The sequence below is a fragment of the Lithobates pipiens genome, unplaced genomic scaffold, assembly GCF_037356315.1.
Source record: "Lithobates pipiens isolate NorthernLeopardFrog02 unplaced genomic scaffold, aLitPip1_a1.2 Scaffold_22, whole genome shotgun sequence".
Lineage (NCBI taxonomy): Eukaryota > Metazoa > Chordata > Amphibia > Anura > Ranidae > Lithobates > Lithobates pipiens.
In genome coordinates this window covers 145,416,008-145,435,905 of record NW_027507784.1, presented here as the reverse complement: position 1 = coordinate 145,435,905, position 19,898 = coordinate 145,416,008, and the positions used below count along the sequence as shown (strand labels likewise).

The window sequence follows — 19,898 nt, the reverse complement described above, 5'->3', positions numbered from 1 at the left end:
AGCTGCCCCAGTCAATGCAAAGATGTTTAGAGTCATTGTCACAGATCAGCCTTTAATTACTGTCCACTATCTTAGTTATGTGCATATGTGTCTGTGTGCATGTCTTTGTTTTTTGGTATTCCAGACTAAGGTAACTAACTTACTCCATAAAAAGGGAACCGTGCCTATAATATTTTCAAATTCTCTTGGGATACAGGTGAAGTGCTTGAATTATAATTAGACATACTCTAATTGTAGGTTTTGATCATTTCCATGTGTTTGATTGGATTTAGAATAACAGCTACAGTAAATATTATTTGTTAAATATGTTTTTATTATTGTAGACATTTAGAGAGATGTCACCACTCCAAGCCTGGATGGAAATCCCTCACTTTTGGAACTCCAGGTACCGACCAAAGTGTGCCCGGCCATTCTCCACAACGTCAGTAGGAAAGCAGGAAGTCACACACTGATAATGCCATCCAACTTTATTTATGTCAAGCAAACACACTGCAGCCCTACCTACGACTTACCCTCTTCATCGTTTCACTAAATATGGGCTTGATCACAGAGAACTAGGATCAAAACAAAAAAAAAAGTCTGTAAATTACAGATGTGATAAAAAAGCAGGCACATAGACTATTACTGAAAGAGAAAATGTTTTATAAAAACATTTACTATTTTGTAAACTGTATGCTACAGTTAAAATGCAACTTGTTTTGAAATACACTCAGTAAAGCTTGTTGCAAACATTTGTCACACTAAACTAAAATGTTGTGCTTTTATTTTATTTGTATTATAACACATAAAGCAATATTATAAAGTTTAGAAATGAACTGTGTAGATTTTTGGTTCTGGGCACTAGGTGGAGGTAGAAACCCTAAAACCATACTGATATAATACAGTTCTCGGATACTAAGGTTACATCTTTAGTTGTGTTTATTCCTGTACTCACCTGAACTAATATATATATAACATATATATATATATATATATATATATATATAAGGAGATGCTGTATCCAAATTGATGCAAAATGATTTACTTATTGATCGGTAAACCATCACATAATTAGCATATTAGCTAATATTATATTATTAGCATATATTGCTTACTCAAGAAGTACATTATTTTGCATCAGTTTGGATACTGCATCTCCTTTTTTTATTAATATGATTTTGGTGGAGTATTGGGAGCCTGCCTTTGATGTGAAAATTCACTCTTCATTATTACAAGTCATAAGTAACAAGCATGACTCACCCTTTTCTATAGTTTGTTATTTTCAATGGTAAAACACTGAAGATGGAGCTTTTCTTTAAATACATTTAAATAAAAAGGACTTAAGGGAAGTATGCATTTGTACATATATATGTATATACTGTATATATGTATGTATGTATGTATGTATGTATATGCATGCATTAAAGTGGGAGTCCCGCCATTTATTTTTTTTTTTTTTAAGTCAGCAGCTACAAATACTATAGCTGCTGGCTTTTAAAATATGGACACTTACCCCTCCAGCGCGCCCGCGATGTCGGCATCTGAAGCCGATCTGTCGATGCCATCTTCGGTGTGGGAATCTGGAAGTGAAACATTGCGGCTTCACTTCCCGGTTCCCTATTGCGCATGCACGAGTCGCGCTGCGCAATAAGGACGGTCCCTGCTGTCTCTGGGATCCGTGTGTTTCCCAGCAGACAGCGGGGGCCCTGCAGGAAGTGGCGTAAATACCCGCAAATTATGCAGCTATCTATGCCCATAAGTGGGTGCAGATACCTGTATTATACAGGTATTTTGTACCCCCCCTCCGGTGCCACAATTGGGGAGGGTTCCGATGAGTGGAAGTTCCACTTTAGGGTGGAACGCCGCTTTAAGTGCAGACATCATAATGGTCAGTGTGGCTGCCCTTTATAATAAAAGAACAATAGGAGGGTTGGTGGCAAGGTGTGGGCCAGCTTTTCACACTACCACTTTCTGGCATTTTGGGAATCTTGTAACACCTCTGCAAACATTTGAAGAGCTGTGTAAGCACCTCAATGTGACTGCGCTTATTGCATGCTCTCACTTCACAATCCTTTAAAGGTTAAAGTGGGGTACCCCCTAAAAAAAAAAATTAAAAGTCAGCAGCTACAAATACTGCAGCTGCTGGCTTTTAATAATCGGACACTTACCTGCCCCAGGGTCCAGCGATGCGGGGGAACGAAGCCCCCCCCCCTCGCTCCCCGCTCCGCTCGCGGCGCCGTCATGCATACTGTGGGCACCCGGCTGTGGCTTCACAGCCGGGCACCCACTGCGCATGCGCGAGCGGTGCATGGCGCCGTGATACGCCGTACAGTCACCTGGGACACATGACAGGTCCCAGGTGAATGTGCGGCGCGAGGGGAAGTGATGTCACCAGCCCGGGCAATGAAGAAGGCAGATTACGAGGGACCCCCTAGCAACCGGTATTTAGAGGTGAGTAAAACATTTTTTTTTTGCCAATTATTTATTTATTTATTTATTTTTTTACGAATTTTAAGTAGTTTTAATTTTTTGGTGGCAACACCACTTTAAGTTCACCTTTAGTAAAAAAAAAAAAAAAAACAGTGGATCACGGGTGGAATGTCAGGCTTCTAAAGGCACTCAGCACATCTATCTGTCCATACCTCCATATGGGTAGACATTTACTGAGCTGTGGGAAAAGTCAATGAACTATGAGGGCACTGATCAGAATGCTTGTAGTTTATTGAAAAATATAGTCTGTCTGCAGTGGTGGCTGACAGGACTTGTAGTCCTGAATGAATGACACAGCTGTGCAAGCGGAACCCTGCATAGCCCTGCTGTTTTTAAAATATGACAGCAGGGGTGTGAAAAGAGCCCCCCTCTGCTGTCAAAGGGAAGGGGGGGATCAGGGGAGGGGAACTTGTTACATATTACACCCTAAATATGGGTGTAACATGTTTTTTATGTTTTTACACAAAGTGTTCTGTTGTGTGATTGCCAGCTCATTTTTTGATTATTTATCACCACTCTTCACCTGCGCAACTACTACATTTCTTTTTCCATACTAGAGAAATCACCAGATGAAGAAAAAAATGTCTGAAAAAAAACAAAAAAACTAAAGCCGCCACTACATCTAAGGACCAGTAAGCTGTAATATATTACATTTTGGTTCATAGGTTTAGGTATACTTTAGCTGTTAGGTCCTTGCTAACACAATGGGCTTCCTGAAGGACATTTGTGTAAATAACAAATATTCATGAAAAACATCTGCAATGTTGTTCAATATCTATTCAATCAAACAGTGGCACCGTGCAAATTTATGTCTGCACAAACCCAACTTCATCTTATATAGGTGCAACAATAATGATTTATATAAATAGACTGTTTTCACCAACATTCAACACAATGCAATGCAAAAGTATAAAAGAAAACCTATCCCTAATTTCAAAGGTAAACTTTGACCCTGGCTTTGCTAAACCTCCAAACTACATAAAAATAAGATGGTAATGTCTTAGTTTTTTGGTGGGTAAACATCTGGGGAAATTACAGTAGCTTTGGGAAAAAAATACTAGAAAATGCATTTTTTTATTTATTTGTTTCTAAATAAACTGTATGTTGAAGTTTCCTACCAAAATAAATCCCTGTGTCCCCAAAGGGTATGTTAGGGCACATTACAAAAGTCAAAAATGATTTGTATAAAACAGTCACATCTCTGAATTTAAAAAAAGGAAAATACAATAATGATCTGTATTGGCATTTTTAACTGAAATGTGAAACTCATAAAAAAAAAAACAACTTAATTTACAGTGCTGTACTTCAAGTGCCTTTCTTATCTATTAGGGGTTGATTTGGTAAGTAGACTGTTGACTTTGCAAAGTGAATGTTCACTGAGTTTTGTAAATAAGGTGAAGTTGTATTTACATCAATCTTACAATTCCAAACATTATTTGTATTTTCCATCATACATGATTGGTTATTCAGACTGAACACTTTTCCACTCTATTTACTAAAATGTCTTTATCATTGCTCTACCCATTTAGCCATATACTGAATGTTTAATTGTTTAAGTGATCAAAAAAGTTTTTTATAAGTAAACCAGATTTTTTTTTTTAAGGTGTAATTTTCTCACATCTATATAGATTTAAAAAATTGCGTGATTTTAGCAATTTTTTAGCAATTTTTTGCTTTTTTTGTACAATTAACCAATGCCAGAGTAGCCTTAGAAAAAATTATAACTCCTTTTTTATAATTGCTCTAGCCTCATATATGATCACTTTTGCTGTTAAGAATACCATTGGTAGTGCTTAATTTTTTTCAATAAGTGCAAAGCAAAAAAAAAATCTGTTGATCCTTCTTGTGCTCTCTGCAGAGATATATATAAAAACAAAAAGCAAAAATGAAGTGTCCAAAAACCAAATGAAGGCCGTAACGTTAAATAGAAAATGTGCAGATATCCTGTGTATCTTATTATGTGCAACACCCGTGCTCCCCATAGGAAATCACTGCAAATATATCCTCTTACCAGATCATTAGACCAATGAAAGTCTGTATTCACACCAGTGAGCTTCACCCCTCACTATAGGTATGGGCCACCTCTGCTTTCCAGCTGCCTTATCAATGCCAATGATGGAAGTGACCACAAACAGCTGAAAATTGGCCTGGGCAGGAATTGGGAAAGTGTCTGGTAATGAACTTACTTGTGGCTGTAATGTATTTCCGTCTCCCAGCAATATAGATACAAAATCAAGGAAAAAAATGGCGTGCGGTCCCCCCCCCCCAGTCCATACCAGGCCCTTTGGGTATGGTATGGATTTTAAGGGGGATTCCCCGCCAACATTTAAAAAAATTGGTGTGGGGGTCCCCTCCAAAATCCATACCAGAACCTTATCCTGGAGGTCAGGATGGGGAGATGAGCGAGCGCCCCCCTGAATCATACCAGGCCACATGCCCTCAAAATGGCAAGGTTGCTTTGGCCCCCGCCCGCAGACTCCAGCAACCAATAGCCAGGGTTGTCGGGAAGAGGCCCTTGACCCCATCAACATGGGGACAAGGTGCTTTGGGGGAACCCCAATGTACCCTCCCCATTTTGAGGGCAAGTGGCCTGGTATGGTTCAGGAGGGGGGGCTCGCTTGACTCCCCTTTCCTGGCCTGCCAGGCTGCTTGCTCGGATAAGGGTCTGGTATAGATTTGGGGGGAGTTCTCCTTAAAGTCTATGCCAGACCCAAAGGGCCTGCATAGTTAGAATAACTAGTCCTTTAAAATGAACTCTTTTGATTTCTCGTGTTCGTTTCCCATAGATAAGAATGAGCCGAACACCCCCCCCCCCCCGGTTCACACCAGAACCTGCGAACAGACCTAAACTTTGTGTGAACTTGAGAACCCTATTAAAGTCTATGGGACTCGCACGTTCAAAATCAAAAGTGCTAATTTTAAAGGCTAATATGCAAGTTATTGTCATAAAAAGTGTTTGGGGACCTGGGTCCTGCCCCAGGGGACATGTATCAATGTAAAAAAAAAGTTTTAAAAACAGACTTTTTTTTGGGAGCAGTGATTTTAATAATGCTTAAAGTGAAACAATAAAAGTATAATATTCCTTTAAATTTCGTACCTGGTAGTGTGTATAGTATGCCTGTAAAGGGGGGCATGTTTCCCATGCTTAGAACTGTCCCTGCACAAAGTGTAATTTCTGCAGGAAAAAAAGTAATTTAAAAGCACTTGTGGCTATAATGAATTGTCGGCTCCCCGTAATACAGAGAACAGTCATTGGAAGTGACGCAAGTTTCCGTTACATCAGAGGGGGCAGGGACACCCATACATCACTGGGGAAGCCTTGCATCAGAGGGGGGTAGAGTCAGGTGACGGGTGGTCCCGCCCTCCTCAGATAAGAAGTGTCAGACTGCCGGGATTCCCCCAGTGTCTCCGGTGGATCGATGCGCTGAGCTGGAGGGAGAGATCACCTATCGCTGGATCAGATCAGCCATCGCTGGACCCCAGAGAGATGATCATCTGTCGCTGGATAGCAAGAGTGGATTACCACCGCAGGAATCTTTTTTTAATTTTTTTTATTTTTAATAAAGGACTTTTGCAACGGTGTGTGTGTCTTTTTTAACAATTTTTTACACCATCTTTGTGAAATGGTAGGGGTACTTTTGTTCACCCTTACCATTTCAAATGGGGGGCAGGATCTGAGGGTCCCTTTGTTTAAGGAGGCTTCCAGATTCTGATAAGCCCCCTGCCTGCAGACCCCCACAACCACTGGCCAGGGTTTTGGGGATGAGGCCCTTGTCATCAACATGGGGACAAGGTGCTTTGGGGGGACCCCAAAGCATCTTCCCAATGTTCGGGGCATGTGGCCTGGTACGGTTCAGGGGGTGCTCTATCGTCCCCCCCTCTTTTCCTGCGGCCTGCCAGGTTGCATGCTCAGATAAAGGGTCTAGTATGGATTTTTAGGGGGAACTCCACGCCATTTTTTTTTTAATTTGTCGTGGAGTTCCCCTTAAAATCCACACCAGACCTTTCAGGTTCACCTTAATATCCATACCAGACCTGAAGGGCCTGGTAATTGAATTTGGGGGAACGCTTTTTTTAAAAAAATTTTATCAATGACTTTCAATGACTGTTATCTGTATTACGGGGAGCCGACAATTCATTATAACCTCGAGTGATTTTAAATGACTTTTTTTCCTGCAGAAATGACACTTTGTGCAGGGACAGTTCTGAGCATGGGAAACATGCGCCCCTTCACAGGCATACTATACACACCCCCCAGGTATGAAGTATAACCACTTGCTTACTGGGCACTTAAACCCCCCTAAGTCCCAGACCAATTTTCAGCTTTCAGTGCTCTCACATTTTGAATGACAATTACTCAGTCATGCAACACTGTAACCAAATGATTTTTTTGTCCTTTTCTTCATACCATTAGAGCTTTCTTTTGGTGGTATTTGATCACCTCTCTGTTTTTTATTTTCTGCGCTATAAATGAAAAAAGACCGAAAATTTTGAAAAAAAATGAATTTTTCTTCGTTTCTGTGACAAAATTTAGCAAATTAGCAATTTTTCTTCATAAATTTTGGCCACAATTTATACTACTACACATCTTTGGTAAAAATAACCCAAATTTTTGCATATTATATGATCTGTGTGAAATTTATAGAGTCTACAAGCTATGGTGCAAATCATAAAGATTTGCAAAAAAAGATCACATCTGATGTACTAAGGCCTATCTCCATTCTTGAGACCCTAACAAGCCAGGAAAGTACAAATGCCCCCCAAATGACCCCTTTTTGGAAAGTAGACATTCCAATGTATTTAGTAAGAGGCATGGTTAGTTATTTTAAGTTGTCATTTTTTCCCACAATTCTTTGCAAAATTACGATTTTTTTTTTCCACAAAATTTTCATTGTAATAGCTTATTTCACCCACACGGAATGTGCATACCACAAATAACACCCCAAAATACATTCTCCTACTCCTCCTGAGTATAACGATACCACATGTGTGAGACTTTCACACAGCTCGACCACATACAGAGGCCTAATTTTGAAGTAGCACCTTCAGGCATTCTAGGAGCATAAATTACACATTTCATTTCTCAACCACCTATTACAGTTTTGAAGGCCCTGGAACACCAGGGCAATGGAAACGTCCAGAAAATGACCCCATTTTGGAAAGCTAACACCCCAACGTATAATCTATGAGGCATAATGAGTCTTTTCAATGGTTCATTTTTTTCCAGAAGTTTTCGGAAAATGTGGAAAAAAATGAAAACGCATTTTTTTTTACACAAAGTTGTTCGTTTATAAGATATTTCCAACGCATAGCATTTACATAGCAAAAGTAACACCCCAAAATACGTTCTACTACTCCTCCTGAGTATAATGATACCACATGTGTGAGACTTTTACACAGCCTGACCACATACAGAGGCCTAATTTTGAAGTAGCACCTTCAGGCATTCTAGGAGCATAAATTACACATTTCATTTCTCAACCACCTATTACAGTTTTGAAGGCCCTGGAACACCAGGGCAATGGAAACGTCCAGAAAATGACCCCATTTTGGAAAGCTAACACCCCAACGTATAATCTATGAGGCATAATGAGTCTTTTCAATGGTTCATTTTTTTCCAGAAGTTTTTGGAAAATGTGGAAAAAAATGAAAACGCATTTTTTTTTACACAAAGTTGTCTGTTTATAAGATATTTCCAACGCATAGCATTTACATAGCAAAAATAACACCCCAAAATACGTTCTACTACTCCTCCTGAGTATAACGATACCACATGTGTGAGACTTTTACACAGCCTGACCACATACAGAGGCCTAACTTTGAAGTAGCACCTTCAGGCATTCTAGGAGCATAAATTACACATTTCATTTCTCAACCACCTATTACAGTTTTGAAGGCCCTGGAACACCAGGGCAATGGAAACGTCCAGAAAATGACCCCATTTTGGAAAGCTAACACCCCAACGTATAATCTATGAGGCATAATGAGTCTTTTCAATGGTTCATTTTTTTCCAGAAGTTTTCGGAAAATGTGGAAAAAAATGAAAACGCATTTTTTTTACACAAAGTTGTCCGTTTATAAGATATTTCCAACGCATAGCATTTACATAGCAAAAATAACACCCAAAAATACGTTCTACTACTCCTCCTGAGTATAACGATACCACATGTGTGAGACTTTTACACAGCCTGACCACATACAGAGGCCTAATTTTGAAGTAGCACCTTCAGGCATTCTAGGAGCATAAATTACACATTTCATTTCTCAACCACCTATTACAGTTTTGAAGGCCCTGGAACACCAGGGCAATGGAAACGTCCAGAAAATGACCCCATTTTGGAAAGCTAACACCCCAACGTATAATCTATGAGGCATAATGAGTCTTTTCAATGGTTCATTTTTTTCCAGAAGTTTTTGGAAAATGTGGAAAAAAATGAAAACGCATTTTTTTTTTACACAAAGTTGTCCGTTTATAAGATATTTCCAACACATAGCATTTACATAGCAAAAATAACACCCCAAAATACATTCTACTACTCCTCCTGAGTATGGCAATACCACATGTGTGAGACGTTTACACAGCCTGGCCACATACAGAGGCGCAACATGCAAGACCGTCGGCGTTCCAGGGACACATAGCCTGCACATACCAAGAATTACACCCCCAAATACATTATGCTGAGCAAAGGGTAAAGAAAAGATTACCTGTGGTTTTAGAAGCGCAGTTGTCCACAGGAGGATATCACTGGTCCAGGCAGCAGGCAGGGACTTGGTCAGCAACAGCGAACACAGTTTTTTAGGCAGCAGGCAGGGATACTGTCCATATTACAGTCCAGGGTTAGTGCAGAGATGTCAGCAGTGCCAAAAATATTGGTCCTGGTAGTAGGCAGGTCCTTGTGGTGTGGTCAGTGCGGCATGATGGCAGTAAGTCCTACAGGCAGCAGACAGAAGTAGAGTCTCGTTCAGGACAGAATGGGGATAAGGGTAGAGGCTTCTCCCTCCCAAATCTCTTTGAAGCCTCCGAGTCTCCAGACCCTAATCTAGGAATAAGAAAACAAAGAAAATTGTTTTCTTCTTCCAGAAAAACTATACTGGAGCCCCTCACATATGTGAGACCCCGTGTTGAATCCCACTAGTCCATTTGCAGAATAGAAGATCAGTCCAAGAGGCAGGCAAATATCGTGGTCAAACAGTCCAAGGTCAGTTCCAGATCAGGCAGAGATATGTACAGAATCGTTAGACAGAAGCATGGTCGAATAACAGTCCAGGGTCAGTTCCAGATCAGGCAGAGGTATGTACAGAATCGTTAGGCAGAAGCATGGTCGAATAACAGTCCAGGGTCAGTTCCAGATCAGGCAGCGGTATGTACAGAATCGGCAGGCATAAGAGTGGTCAAATAACAAGCCAGGGTCAGTTACAGAGCAGGCAGTGGCATAAGGGGTGTGAAGGTGTATGAAGGCAGGAACTGAGGATTATGTTTACCATACTTCACAAAAAATGTATTGAAGTATGGTAACGCCGAAAACAGTCGCCTATACAGAGGCCTGGTTGGGAAGGACATTGTGCACAATAATAAGATGTGTCTCTTCTGACTCCTGCTCTGGTACACACCTTACATCTTTTTTGGCGTCTTTTGCCTGTTGGTTTGGGGGGGATTTTATCCGGAAAGTGGCGCTCGGAGAGTCGACTAACAACGTCTGATCTGATATTTTCTGGTGGGCCGTTTGGGAAAATAAGGGCAGTGAAAACTTCCTCCTGGTAGCCGTTTGGGGTTTTGGGTGGCGTTGCGGTAAATGACATGAATTATAAATGGCCAATTGAAAAAAATAAATTGCTACTTTTTTGTACCAATGGTATGTCCGTCTTGTGACCAGATATGGTTCCATCATTTGGTCGTTGAAGTCGACTCCTCCCATGAACAAATTATATTCGGAAATGCATTTGGGTTTCTTTACGGGGCCATTCCTTCTGGGGATTTCCACGAAGGTATCGTTGTGGATAGAAGATAACATGTATACATCCCTTCTGTCCCTCCACTTCACTGCCAGAACCTCCTTGTTTCTTAGACTTGCGGTTTCTCCTTTCCGCAGCTTCTTGTTCACCAGACTTTGAGGAAAGCCCTTCCGATTCTTATTTACAGTGCCACATGCTGGCGTCTTCTTCCGGTGAAGGTTGTGGAACAGGGGCAGAGATGTGTAGAAGTTATCTACATAGAGGTGGTAGCCTTTATCCAGTAGGGGGTATATGAGGTCCCAAACAATTTTTCCGCTGGATCCCAAGTAGTCCGGACAATTAGGGGGCTGTAGCTGGGTGTCCTTCCCTTCGTACACCTTGAATGAATATGTGTACCCTGTGGCTCGGTCACATAATTTGTAGACCTTCACCCTATAGCGGGTCCTTTTGCTGGGCATAAATTGCTTCATTCTAAGCCTGCCACTAAATTTAATAAGGGACTCATCCACACATATGTGTTGGTCCGGGGTAAACAATTTGGGGAATATTTCTGAAAAATAATTTAGTATTGGTCGAATTTTGTAAAGCCGGTCATAATTTGGATCATTTCGTGGAAGGCACTGGGAATTGTCACTGAAATGTAAGAACCTCAGGATGATCTGATATCTGGTTCTGGGCATTACCGCGGAGAAGAGCGGTGAGTGGTGGAGGGGGTGGGTTGACCAGTAGTTACGTAATTGATTTTTTTTGTTGAGTCCCATATTAAATGTGAGGCCTAAAAATAGCTTGAACTCCTCCACCGTTAGGTCTCTCCATTCGTAGGGACGGGCATAATAGGAGGTCGGATTTTGAAAAATAAATTGTTGTGCATACAGGTTGCACTGGGCCACAATTGACGCCAACATGTCCTCCGTAAAAATGTAATTAAAAAAATCTATAGGGCTAAAATTCTCCGTGTCCACCTGGACTCCTGGCTGGGCGGTGAAAGGGGGAACATTGGCCTCTCCTGAATTAGGAGGAAGCCACAAGGGGCTCTGAAGGGCATAGGGAAGGCCAGCATGGCTCCTAACCCTTTGGGGCTGAGATGACACCCCACTGGTACTTGGCCTTTCTTGCTGGGGCACTGCGGTGCTGGTGGACGGCATTGCGGTGCTGGTGGACGGCACTGCGGTGCTGGTGGACGGCACTTCGGTGCTGGTGGATGGCACTGCCTCACTAGAACGCCTTCGCTTGATGGGCCGGATATCTTCCTCCTCGGATTCAGTCAGTGTTTCACTGCTGAGGACTGGCTCATAATTTACGTCGGCTTCAGAATCCGAATCCGAAAAGGAATCTGAAGAGAGCTCCCCATTGCTCTCGTCGGCCGTGGAAATAATTTGGTACGCCTCCTCAGCGGAAAAGACACGTTTAGCCATGGTAGCACTGATGGGCACTGATGAGGTGGCACAGATGGGCGCTTTTGAGGTGGCACAGATGGGCGCTTTTGAGGTGGCACAAATGGGCACTGATGGGTCGGCACAGATGTGCACTGATTTATTGCACAGATGTGCAGATTGATTGCACAGATGTGCACTGATGAGGCGGCAGATGGGCACTGCTGAAGCGGCAGATGGGCACTGCTGAGGCAGCAGATGGGCACTGCTGAGGCAGCAGATGGGCACTGCTGAGGCGGCAGATGGGCACTGCTGAGGCGGCACCGATGGGCACTGCTGAGTCGGCACAGATGGGCACTGCTGAGGCGGCAGATGGGCACTGATGGGTCAGCACAGATGTGCACTGATTTATTGCACGGATGTGCACTGATGAGGCGGCAGATGGGCACTGCTGAGGCGGCAGATGGGCACTGCTGAGGCAGCAGATGGGCACTGCTGAGGCGGCAGATGGGCACTGCTGAGTCGGCACAGATGGGCACTGCTGAGTCGGCACAGATGGGCACTGCTGAGTCGGCAGATGGGCACTGATGGGTCGGCACAGATGTGCACTTATTTATTGCACGGATGTGCACTGATAAGGCAGCAGATGGGCACAGATGGGCACTGCTGAGGCGGCACAGATGGGCACTGCTGAGGCGGCACAGATGGGCACTGCTGAGGTGGCACAGATGGGCACTGCTGAGGCACAGATGGGCACCGATTGGTACAGATGGGCACCGATTGGCACTGGCGGGCACTGGCAGGCACTGGCGGTGCACAGATGGGCACTGGTGGGCACTGGCGGGCACTGGTGGTGCACAGATGGAGCACTGGCGGTGCACAGGTGGGCACTGGCGGTGCACAGGTGTGCACAGGTGGGCACAGGTGGCCACAGGTGGGCACAGGTGGGCACAAGTGGGGACAGGTGGGGTAGATCTGGACACAGGTGGGGTAGATCTGGGCACAGGTGGGGTAGATCTGGGCACTGGCAGGGTAGATCTGGGCACTGGCAGGGTTTATATTAGCGCTGGCACGTTTATATTAGCACTGGCAGGGTTTATATTAGCACTGGCACGTAGAGAACACTCACTCACTGTTATCTGTCTCCTCACACGCTATCGCTGTGTGAGGAGACACATTCGGCAATGGGTGATGATATCATTTGTTTACATTTGAGATCATCACCCATTGGAGGCGGCGATCGCGCTGTAAACGGCCGCTGTGATTGGCCGTTTACAGCGATCTGTGATTGGCTGTGTCCAGGGGACACGGCCAACACAGATTTTCCCCGATGCGCGCTCCCGGGAGCGCGCGGGGAGCTCTTAAAGGGGACGACGTCAATAGACGTAGTCCCGGAAATTGAGATCCGCGCTGTAGCCGTCATTTGACTATAGCGCGGATCTCAAGTGGTTAAAGGAATATTACACTTTTATTGTTTCACTTTAAGCATTATTAAAATCACTGCTCCTGAAAAAACGTCAGTTTTTAAAACTTTTTTTTGCATTGATACATGTCCCCTGGGGCAGGACCCAGGTCCCCAAACACGTTTTATTACAATAACTTGCATATAAGCCTTTAAAATTACCACTTTAGATTTCTCCCATAGACTTGTACAGGGTGTTCCGCTGCTCTTCGAATTTCCCGCGAACACCCCAAATTGTTTGCGGCAAATTGTTCGGTGAACAGGCGAACAGGCAATGTTCGAGTTGAACATGAGTTTGACTCGAACTTGAAGCTCATCCATACCCATAGACTTTAATAGGGTTCGCGTGTTCTGGTGCAAACTGAACTGGGGGGTGTTCGGCTCATCCCTAGAGACTACAATGGAACATGTGAACGTACAGTACATTGGCACAGCTGCTCACGGTTCAACTCAGGGATATGCAAGAAAGAGTGTAATTTGGATACGTCTTGACTATCTTGCTGTCTGTGTAAAAATGATCACATGACAATTATTTGATCAGCTCTCGATCTGCAGCCTGGTTGTCTGATGTAGCTGAGTCACTGTCCCTCATAACTATTTTTTACTCAGCATTCCTGGGAGATTTTTGCATATTTTACAGACTGACACACAAGTATGCACCATCAAAATCTTGCCCTTCTCTCTAAAATCAGTAGGCTAGTGGAGTGTAACGCTGACTGCTGATTCCAAAAGCCATGAGGAACCATATCAAAATGGACATAATCATATCAAGTTTGCATAACCCTTTAGTCCACTCCTAACAAAACACATTAAAGCTGACCATACATTATGCAAATGTCAGTTTCTGGGTGACCCTGTCAGCCCCCTCTTGCTCAACAGAGCAGTAATTTAAAAAGTATTGAAGCCAGTGAATTAGCATGACAGCTAGGCAACTAGCATTTTCAAAAGGCCAACAATGGAAATCTTTCTCAATTCCTCTAGAACAGTCTGGAGAAAGGAGGGTTAATTGTATTATGTTGCCTGTGTGCCCCTCACTTCTTGAGTAAGGAAGGGAACCTGTCCCCAACAGGTCACCACAAAGGGGAAAAAAGACAATTGGAATGGACTATCATGGAACCAATTTGAGCAGAGTACACAGTCGATTATAAGTAAAGTCAATTTTATTAATACAAAATATTACAATTTTGAATACATATCACGTTTTATACGTTATAATGCTGTTCAAAGGTATATATCAACAATAAATGTGTGTCTCTACCACTGGATGTGCTCCAAGAAGGAGAACAGAAGTATAGTGGATTCTCATAAGTCACGCATTACTTTTTGTCAACATGTTTCGCTGGGTTTTGTCGCTTCATCAGGAGGGTGTTTTCTGTAGTGGAGTAACAAAAATACATATAATAAACAAAAAAATACAGGTATATGTACACAAAAACAGTTTACAAGGGGAGATGCAAAATATAAAGAATTCCTCTTTCAAACACTGCCGCTTACCAAAGAGTCTGGATCAATAGAGCACCCAAGATTACACTATGGCAGATGTGGGGGGCACATAAGGCATAAACAGTGATTAGAACTGTTGTAGAAAGATATATAAATATATACATAGTCATTTATAAGATAACTATCTGGTGGGATAATCAGTTGGAAAAGGAAGGGAGTGGGAACTAAATAAATTGGGAATGAAAGAAAAAGGGGGAAAAAAGAGGGGAAAGGGAAAGAAAAGAAAAGGAAAAGGGGGAGAAAAGGGTAGGGGGAAGAAATGGAGAAGGGGGTGGGGGAGAACAGGGAAGGGAGAAAAGAGGGGAAGGGGACAGGGGGAAAGGGAAGGGGAGAAGAAACGGGGGAAGAGAGGGATACCTTAACCACTTGCTTACTGGGCACTTAAATCCCCCTCCTGTCCAGACCAATTTTCAGCTTTCAGCACTTTGAATGACAATTGCGCGGTCATACAACACTGTACCCAAATGAATTTGTATCCTTTTTTCCCCCCACAAATAGAGCTTTCTTTTGGTGGTATTGGATCACTTCTGCGGTTTTAATTTTTTGTTAAAAAAATGTAAAAACGCTCAGCCGCCATCACGGCTGCAATCCAAACTCTTAGGAACCTAGAAACTGAACATAAACGATCCCCGACAGTGACCACGCTGGCGGACGTTTCTAGGGCGAGATCTCAACTCAGGGAACTATACGAGACCTCCGCACGCACATATTCGGATAAGATTGCTTTCCACCAATATAAGTTTCAGGATAAATGTGGTAGGTCATTGGCTCGATCCCTGCATCCCAAGGCATCTTCCGCTTTTGTGCCCCATATTAGGGGGGCGCGGGGGGAATTGGTCTCTTCACCCTCTCAGATGGCTGCGGAGTTCAGGAACTTCTATCAGTCGCTGTACAATATCCCTCTGTCTCGACAAGTGGGTTCCCCGTCTATCGAGCTGGCTGACAAACTATCCTATGTCTCGGAAACCGCGCTCCCCCAATTAGACGGAGACACTGTTGCTGACCTAGAGACCCCTATCACTGAGCACGAAGTTGCCAAAGCCATAGCGGGAACGCCCAGTGGAAAGAGCCCAGGCCCCGACGGCTTCACTCCTAGGTTTTACAAACTTTTCGCCACCCTTCTTACACCCTTTCTCACTAAGATGTTCAACTCCTTGACGGAGGGATCTAAGTTCCCTCCACAAACACTTGAGGCCCACATCTGCCTCATACCAAAACCGGACAAGGACGCCACTCTTTGTGCAAACTATAGGCCAATATCATTGATTGGTGTTGATTTGAAAGTCTTTGCCAAGATCCTAGCCAATAGATTGCAACCATTGTTGCCCAGGATAATACACTTCGACCAGGTTGGCTTCGTGAGCGGTCGCGAGGCTAGGGACAATACTCTAAAGACCCTCCTCCTGACTAATTACGCCCGGTCCCATGATATTCCACTATGCCTCTTAACAGTCGATGCGGAGAAGGCATTCGACCGGGTAGACTGGCAGTTCCTCAGATTATCCCTGCAACAAATAGGCTTGGGAACTAATATGGTAGCAAGAATAATGTCCCTATACTCCTCTCCGTATGCTAGGATTAGACTGAATGGTTCATTATCTCCAGCTTTTTCAATCTCCAACGGGACACGTCAGGGGTGCCCATTGTCCCCCCTCCTCTATGTTCTAACTATGGAACATTTGGCCGTTGCTATACGCAACAATCCCTCTATCCACGGTATAACAGTTGGGCCCATTCAAACTAAGCTTGCTTTATTCGCTGATGATCTACTCCTGTACGTGACTCACCCACACACATCCCTACCCTCAGTATTGAGGGAATTCCAAAAATTCGGAGCGGTCAGCAATTTCAAAGTTAATTATAGTAAATCGGAAATCCTTAATATATCCATGCCTAAGTCGGATATGCGTAGACTCTCGACTGCTTTCTCCTTCAAAACTGGTTCCTCCTCCATTAAGTATCTCGGAATCCAAATACCGGAGGACGCGTCCCAGCTCTTTGCTCTGAATTTCGCCCCCCTACTTATTAGGGCCCAGGCAGATCTGACTACATATACGTCAAAACGGCTCTCTTGGCTGGGTAGAGTGCATGCCTTGAAAATGGACGTTCTTCCTCGTTTCCTGTATCTGTTTCAAACCGTTCCTATCCACATACCCAATTCGTACTTCAAGAAACTACGCCAGCTGTTCTCCAAATTTATTTGGAATGCTGCCCGCCCCAGAATACGATATGAAACGCTATCTCGTCCAAGGGATCGGGGGGGGGCGGAGCTCCGGACGCCTCCCTGTATCATAAAGCAGCAGTGCTCACGCGCATTCTAGATTGGTTCCACCACTCTTCCACCAAGCTTTGGGTTCAATTAGAAAGTTATATGAACCCAATAGACCTCTCCGCCCTCCCATGGACCTTGCCCGCGGTCCGGGGGGGGGTCGGGCCCTCTCAACGACCTTACTCGTCACACCATCCAGATTTGGGACCGTATGCTGACCAAAAGGGGCTTATCAAAATATATGGGGCCTATGACTCCCTTCTTTGGGACCCCGGCCTTTCCTCCAGCTGTGGATGTATCACAATTTGGACCATGGCAAAGAGAAGACCATAGGAGACTTGCCCAAGTTCTTCAGGCAGACCCCACTTTAAGGTCAGATACCCCTGCCAGTCTGACCTCCAGACATCCCATGCAGTGGATGCAGAGACAACAAACCACCTCCTACATCCGGACTTTCCCCTCTATTCCAGATATCCTTGCTGAACCGACAGGGTTTGAGGGACTGCTCTTGCAGGCAGAGCCCCCAACGCATGTGGTGTCTCAACTTTACTCCCTCTTGCTTAATATCTCCTCCCCTGACCTCCCTCCGTTTACGGTGGCCTGGGAGACAGAACTGCAACACCCTATCTCTTCTATTGACTGGAAGAAATGCTTTATCCTGACGCACAAACTATCTCTCGCCACTAAGACCCAGGAAAAGGGATTTAAACTGGTAACGAGATGGTATAGATGCCCATCGACGATAAACCATTTCAACCCGGGAGTACCAGATACCTGCTGGCGGTGTCTTAGCTCCCGGGGAACCATGCTACACATATGGTGGGAATGCCCTCCGGTGCAAAAGTATTGGCAACAGATATTCAAACTTTACTGTAAGCTGATGGCGACCTCTATACACCCCTCACCTGAGGTGGCTCTCTTATCTATGCTCCCTGGTACATTCAAATCCATCAAAAAAGATATTTTACGACACTTCCTGGCGGCGGCCAGGGTAGTGATACCCCGTCACTGGAGATCGACGATCATGCCTTCCCTTGGGGACTGGGCTATGGAGGTGGACCGCATAAGGGACCTGGAACGTCTGTTGGCAGAGGAATGTGGTAAAAATGAACAGTTTGCTCTCACCTGGACATCATGGTCCATGTTCCGTTATTCCTCTGAGTTTATCTCCTGGGCTGAACATGGCCTGGACAGCGTCGCCCTGGGTCCATGATGGAGTGGTTCTCGTCCCCTGTCTCTCTGCCCCCTCTTATTTGTCCCTGATTCTTTTTCCTTTTTTTATATATTTCCATACACCCTTAGGAATACATCTAGCTAATGTACCATGGCTCCAACTTATCTAGTGTCCCTGAACTGGTGGAATATTTTAGCCACAGATTTCTATATAATTTTGTCTGGAGTTCTGCGCAGGGGTCAGCTTTGATCCCCCCTGGCAGTGCTGAAGACGAAAGGTTCTTTGGATTATACGCTGTATTCATTTTACTCTATCTGTTTGTATGTGTCTATATGTATGTGTTTATTATCCCCCCTTTTTTTTTTTTTCTTCTCTCTCTCTCTTCTCCCTCCCCCCTTCTCCCCCACACAAGGATTACTATCATTAACGGTTTCCTAGTAGGCTTTATTTATATGCTTTCAATCCGTTTATATATATCATAGACATGTTTTTGTACAGGCACATACGAAGCATACTGTTGGTGTATCTTGTTACTGCCTATGATGTTTACCTTCTCTTTCTCAACCTTTTTTTCTGAATAAAATAAGATTGAATTAAAAAAATGTAAAAAGACAGAATTAAAAAAAAAAAAAAATTATATTTTGTTATACAATTTTAAAACAGGTACATTTTCTCCTTCATTGATGTATGCTGATGAGGTGCCAATAGGTGGCAGTGATGAGCACTGATGGGTGGCAGTGATGGGCACTGATGGGTGGCAATAATGGGCACTGATCAATTACACTGATAGGCAGCCCTGCTAGGTGGCACTGATTGGCACCACTGATGGGCATTGATAGGTGCCACTTGTGGGCTTTGATAGGTGGCAGTTATGGGCATTGATAGGTGGCATTGGTGGATACTGTGGGCACTGGCAGGGGGTACTAGTGTGCACAGATGAGTCATAATTGCCTCTTCCTCTTCGGGACCGATGTCCCTTGCAGATGAGCTGTGATTATCTTTTTTTTCTCCACATACTGTCAGAGTGAGGGGAAAAAAAACGATTACTGAGCTTTTGTTTACATCATGTGATCAGCTGTCATTAGCTGACAGCTGATCACATGGTAAGGGGCCAGGACCAGCCCCTTACTTGGATCGGTGATCACCTGAGTCTCAGTGACTTGGTGATCACAGCGCACGCAGGGAGCGTGCACAGGGGAGTCCGCCATATGACGGCCTCCCGGAAATTCAGGTCTGCGCTGTGGCTGTCATTCGGCTAAAGCATGGACATCAAGCGGTTAATCATGTCCTTTTTTGGTATAGATTTATTGTTTGGACAGGCCCATTTCAATTATTGAGAGAATAAATTCAACAGCTGAATACTAGTGGTATGAATTTACATTTTACATTCACCTTTGATGACACCCAAATCTCCTTCCTGGACCTGTTGGTCATCAAGGACAGTGATGGAACACTAGTTTCCAATTTGTATTAAAAACCTATGGCTAGAAAGACACTCTTACACGCCTCTAGTGCAAATCTCAGGTCTTTGGTACGTAGTATCCCCTACACACACTTTACGCAGGAGGATTTCCACCACCAAGCTGGTCAGCTACGTGAGCACCTCTTTCTTAGAGGATACTCAGGGACTAACCTAGGGAAAGCATTTAATCAAGCACTGGCACAGACTAGAACCTCTTTGCTTTATGCTTCCTC

General features: G+C 43.9%; 1 long non-coding RNA gene across 1 annotated transcript in view; it reads right to left on the bottom strand.

Moving 5' to 3' along the window:
* Positions 1-374: 374 nt before the first annotated feature.
* LOC143925447 (uncharacterized) overlaps positions 375-19,898 on the bottom strand; it is a 104,950-nt gene continuing 85,426 nt past the window's right edge. The window contains exon 3 of the long non-coding RNA XR_013261985.1: positions 375-554. This is a non-coding gene — a long non-coding RNA (uncharacterized LOC143925447). The remainder of the gene's footprint in view (positions 555-19,898) is intronic.